Here is a 6000-nt window from a genome sequence, read left to right as displayed (position 1 = left end):
ATTGATGTCGATAGCGTTGTTCAGTATTACCGGTTTCGCCACGTTTGAGTAGCTCATAGTAGATCAAGCCCCTCTGATCCCACTGAACACAGAGCATTGTCTTCCGTCCATAGCGATTTCATCGTGCAACCGATGTTGATGGATCCTCAAGATCTGTGACGCATAGTGTTATACGAATAAATCCACGTTTCATAGCCAATACAATCCCATGGAGATATTACTCCTTTTTTTCATAAGTAATTTTTCGAGTTTCCTGCTGTCTTTCTTTAGCATAGGTGGTATTCATTTACCGGTCTTTCGATGATCTTCCCATGGCCCTAAAACGTATGAAAATGACCTCTTGATTCATAATAATATGATCCGCGAGTTGTTGTTGGGTTTAAGTGTCATCTTCGATCAAAAGTGCTCGCAGTTCACTGCTCTCGAACTTTTTCGGAGGTTTTCACGCTCTTCGTTTCTCACGTCAAAATCGTCATTTTTAATTTTGTTTTTTTTTCAGATTTTTTTTCAAAAAAAATATTTTTTTTCAGTATTTTATTCTGCAAATTCAATCATTTTCTTAAAAAACTCTTCCATGGATCACTTTTTTGTAGGCCTTACCATTTTTGAGTAAAATTTTTTTATAAAAATGATCAAAAATATTTTGCCTTTTCCATATGTTAGTCTAGATAAATTTTCGGTAAACTAAGTATGCCAAGTTGCTTGATTAGATAAGGTCTTCACACCCAGAAAGTTTCATTAAGTTCTGAGAGGGTCATGCCAATCCCATAGACGAGTTGGCGCGAAATCCGTCAGCAGTGTTCTTTAACACGTTCCCGCCGGCGCGTAACACCGGTGGCGCGATCATATATTAGGTTGGGGAAAAAGTAATCCATTATTTTTGGGTGAAATTCAAAACTATGCTTAATATGCTTCGGATTGTTCAAATACACACCGTTTTATTGCAAAATTTATTGCTATTCTAAAGGCTTCATAATGTCTCTATCATACAGGTCTTGGTCCTTATTGACGATAAACTCTAGCAATAGATTTTTACAATCTTCTCTTCATTCCAACTTCTGATCACTCTAGAAATTTTGCAATGCGTGGAAAAGGTGGTAATTGCTCGGTGTCGGGTCCGGACTATATGGTGGATGCATAAAAACATCCCAATCAGGTTCTCGGAAATCTGTAGCCTTGCGTTGTCCTGATGGAACACAAAGCCTCTGTTAGCTAGTTCTGAACGTTTCTGGTCAATCGCTCGCTCCAAACGGTTGTTGACAGTAGAGATCTCAATTTAGTATATTGCACTAAAATGTAAATTAAAAAAAAAAATAAAAAAATTAGAAAATAAATGAAAAAATTAAGAAGCGGCTGTACCCTCCGGCCAGCGGCTGGAGGGCGATGTGCAAGAGCGGGCCACCAGCCGAGTTCAACCCGAAGAGCTACCACCACACGGAAACAGCAGCCATAGACATCACCAACGAAACGCTGCGCCTACGAGGCGTGTTGCGACTGTCAGACGACAGTCGTCCACACTTGTGGGTACTACTAGGCAACGGATCATGTGGACACACGAAATGAACGAATTCGTGATCCGCGCCTATTACATCTGCACTGCTTTGGAGACAGACATGAGCGGTCGCCCTCGAATACTTGCAATGTTCGAGGAAGCGTATCCAGAGTTCGTCGGGAGGCTTGACCAAAACGCGATGAACGCGAGGCGTAGAGCGATTGTACGCAACAATATGCTCTCCCAAACACAAGTCGACGAGATCAAGCAGCAGGTGCAGAGAGAACTAAGCTCCAGAACAAGCAGAGCAAGCGATGTGTCGAGACGAAGTTCAGTACGGCTGAGCAATTCATTCGCGAGTGGGGCACGCGAATCAGCACCAGTGGAGGCCACAGTACAACAACCTCCTGAGCCGGGAGATCCACAGCCAGATCAAGAACTACTACGCGATCTGGTCTTCCATTACGACGAGGCGATCTCAGAGTTCCGCGACACGGACCCTTTGTCGCGCCCCAGGATCCCGAAGTTGCAGCATTCCCGCAGGCTGACAAGTGCAGTAAAGCTCATGAACGAGCACGTTCTTCCGCTGCACTTGGTTGATGCTGAGAACATGGAGGAGCTGCAACTGAAAGTTTACTGTGCTGCTGTGGCGACCGCCAAAAGTTTAGGATACCGTATAAGGCCAAGAGGCGGATTGCTCCAACATCTCCGTGAAAGGCGTGAGCCTCCATGGCGAAGGAGATTGGAGCAACGGATCCTAATCAAGCGCGCCGCAATTGGAAGGCTGATGGCGTATAAAAGAGGCAGCAAATCGGCGAAATTATATCGCCAAGTTGCTGTGATCGTGCGGCCTACTGAACTTCGCCAGCTGGGAGCTCACCAGCTGACGGAAAAACTCGACACACTAGTACAGCAATTGAGCGTCCTTACAAAACGGCTGCAACGTTACTCTGACTCTGCAAAGCGCCAGGAACAAAATCGGATATTCAGAGATAACGAGAAAGCGTTCTACGACCACATTAGTGACGAGAAGCCCGACTACCGCGAAGGTTTGCCACATATTAGCGATGTGACGAATTTCTGGGCTGGTAATTGGGAGACCCCAGTAGAACATCGCGACGGGCAAATGTGGTTAAGACGGGAGGAGGAGAGTTGTGGTGAAATTGGAGAGATGCCAGCTATCATCGTCGAAGAGAACGATGTCCGCGAAGCCTCGCGGTACCTGAGGAACAGGGCAGCACCGGGCCCCAATGGTGTTCAGAACTTCTGGCACAAGAAGCTGACCGTCGCACATCTGAAGATAGCTGAGTGCTTCAACAAGGTGCTACGTGACACACACAACCTTCCTGAATTCGCCACCCGTGGCGTCACCATCCTCCTCCCGAAAGACAGCAACACATTTAACCCATCAAAGTACAGACCGATAACGTGCCTATTGAGTCTGTACAAGATATTAAGCAATATCATTACCGCCAAAGTTTCTGCTCACTGCGAACAACATCACATCATCGCAGAAGAGCAGAAAGATTGCAGAAAAAATACGCATGGCTACAAAGACCAGGCCATCATCGACGCAGCCATAGTCGGCCAGGCGGTATATAACCAGCGGAACCTAAGCATGGCCTATATCGATTACAGGAAGGCTTATGACTCCATACCTCACTCGTTTCTCGTCCGGGTATTGGAGCTCTACAAAATTGATCCCGTCGTCGTTAGGTTCCTGCAGCATGCGATGAGGCAGTGGAGCACGTCTCTGCACCTTAGTGATGGGGAAAATGTGTTGCAGTCTAGAACGCTGCAGATAAAGAGGGGGATATTCCAAGGCGACTCTTTCAGCCCGCTTTGGTTTTGTCTGGCACTGAACCCCCTCAGTAGGACGCTCAATAGAAACGGTCATGGCTATAAAATAAGGTATGGCGACGGCGCCCACGAAGAAGTGACCCATACCTTCTACATGGATGATCTCAAGGTCTACGCTGATTCACGTCAGCGTCTAGGTGTAGCTATCCAGGTTGTCGAAGACATAAGCAGGGACATCTGCATGGAGTTCGGCCTCGACAAGTGCCGCTGTGTCCATCTGCTGAAAGGGCAGCTTACCGAATCCGGAGGATACGAGGTCTATGACGGCGAGTTTATAAGAGACATGGTTCGTGGCGAATCCTATAAATATCTTGGATTCCGACAGCTCACCGGGATTCACCACTCCGACATCAAGACGGAGCTGCGAGACAAGTTCTTGAGTCGAGTGAACTGTGTCCTGAGGACTTTCCTCAACGCGGGGAACAAGGTACGCGCGATCAACACATTCGCGGTTCCCCTGCTGACCTTCAGTTTTGGTGTAGTGAAATGGAGCAAAACTGACCTAGAGGACCTTGAGAGGAGGATGAGGAAAGCATTTAAAGAGGCCGGAATGCACCATACTCAATCGGCACTGGAGAGAGTTTCACTGCCACGCAAAGAAGGGGGACTTGGAATAGTCGACATATCTGCACTGTGTGTTGCCCAGGTACGACAACTGCGCGAGTACTTTGCAGAACGCGCCAACCAAAACGCGCTATACCGGGCTGTCTGCGCCACCGACAGAGGATACAGCGCTCTGCACTTGGCGCAAGCGGAGTACCAACTCAACTGTAATCTGCAGACAGTGGAGGAGAAGATTGCAGCTTGGAAGCAGAAGGCAGTGCATGGTGCCCACCCCCATCAACTGGACCGGCCACACGTCGACAAGGCCGCATCTAATCTGTGGCTAACGCGTGGTGAACTCTCTTCAGTAATAGAAGCCGACATGATAGCCATCCAGGACAGGATAATGCCGACGAGAAACTGCAGGCGGTACGTCTGGCATCAAGACGTTGATGACATTTGCCGGATGTGCCATCAACCAGGTGAAAACATAGAGCACATTATGGGAGTCTGTCCCGTTTTGGCCAACGCAGCCTACACCGAGCGCCACAACAACGTGGCTCGTATTGTTCATCGACAACTGGCGCTCCAATGTGCTCTACTGGAAGACAACGTACCAAACTACCGGTACCTGCCTGCACCTGTCCTGGAAAATGACCGTTTCAAGCTGTACTGGGATCGCACTGTTTTGACCGACCTCTCGATCCACCACAACCGTCCAGATATAATGGTTTACGACAAGAGCGACCGAAAAGTCACCATCATCGATGTCGCTATCACACTGAACCAGAATCTGGAGGAGACCCACGGTCGCAAAATCTGCAAGTACCGACCATTGGCCGTGGAGCTCAAGGAACTGTGGGGGCTAAGGGAGGTCCCAAGAATTGTTCCAGTCGTTCTCTCTGGAACTGGAATTGTCCCGAAGACACTTCTGGAAGCGCTAAAGGTGTTGAACATGGAGAAGGAATTGGCCGGCATCCAAAAGTCGGTCATCCTTAGCACCTGCGCGATTGTCCGACAATTTCTCGGTCAGGACTGAAACAGCACGAGCATACAGATACGTGCATTCCGCAGAGCCTAGTCCCCCTTTGGCATTCAGAAGCCCGGGGGCAGGTGAAAATTCTGGCTAGGTTCGCCTAGTTAAGAAGTGAGATAAGTCTGCCAAAAAGAAAATTATGAAAAATAAATTAAGTTGAACGTATTTTACTGTTGCAGTATCGACACCATACAAAGTGTAAAATGTACCGAATTTTCTCTTCGTTGACCTTCATTGTTGACACTCTGTAACGCACAACTGAATGGAACAAACAAAAACAGCAAAAGAATTTTTTTATTACGCGAGATATTGATCACTAAAGCCAGCTATCGAGAAAATAATGGATAACTTTTTCCCCAACATAATATCTACATGTGAAATAAGTTTATTTTTTTTTATTTCTTTCCACTGTACTTCGTAAGAATAAATCGTTCATTATCGTCACGGAAAACCGTTAGTTCTTCCATTCGTGCCTCAGATGGAGATAGTTCATCACATGAAATCGACGCACCTCATGCAGTGTTCCTAATGATAAATTATGCTTTAATTGAATTCCTTTACGGCTTTGTGGACATATTGTCCATTTTCTAGTGTATATTCATCTCCCGAGACCATCACCGAGTGTAGGCTGCACGCCTGTGCTCGAGAATATTGTCAGGCTTCGGTTCGCTTCTTGCTGAGTGGTATTATCATATACACACCGACAGGCATTTCGTCCTGCAGTGCCGGGAAAATTTGATAAAACAACATCCTATCTAACGGAGAACGTAAATTTGTCCATCCATTGGAAAGTTTGTTCTTTCTAATGAGTTAGAAAAATGATGTAAAACGGATGGGAAGTTTGCTGGCACTCTGTCGCTCCGAAACTCGGTGGAAACTATTTTACATGGCTTCTGTTCTCCATCGGTGAGAGCACAGCTTTTTCGAATCCAAAATCAGCGTTTCTGCATAATGAATTTACATTGAAGATGAAACTTTTGGGGCTTTTCCCAAGGTGCGTGTAGCTAGGAGCAGCCATCTTCGCAGGTAGCGGTAATCCTTGTGATTCTGTATAACAATCCTTATTGCA

General features: G+C 46.7%; 1 long non-coding RNA gene across 1 annotated transcript in view; it reads right to left on the bottom strand.

Moving 5' to 3' along the window:
• Positions 1-986: 986 nt before the first annotated feature.
• The window catches only part of LOC129777786 (uncharacterized), a 33589-nt gene continuing 28575 nt past the window's right edge, over positions 987-6000 (bottom strand). Inside the window, exon 3 of the long non-coding RNA XR_008743289.1 lies at positions 987-1289. This is a non-coding gene — a long non-coding RNA (uncharacterized LOC129777786). The remainder of the gene's footprint in view (positions 1290-6000) is intronic.

This window comes from Toxorhynchites rutilus, chromosome 3, assembly GCF_029784135.1.
Source record: "Toxorhynchites rutilus septentrionalis strain SRP chromosome 3, ASM2978413v1, whole genome shotgun sequence".
Classification (NCBI taxonomy): Eukaryota; Metazoa; Arthropoda; class Insecta; order Diptera; family Culicidae; genus Toxorhynchites; species Toxorhynchites rutilus.
The sequence above is the reverse complement of the archived record's forward strand: the minus strand, read 5'-3'. Positions and strand labels throughout refer to the sequence as shown.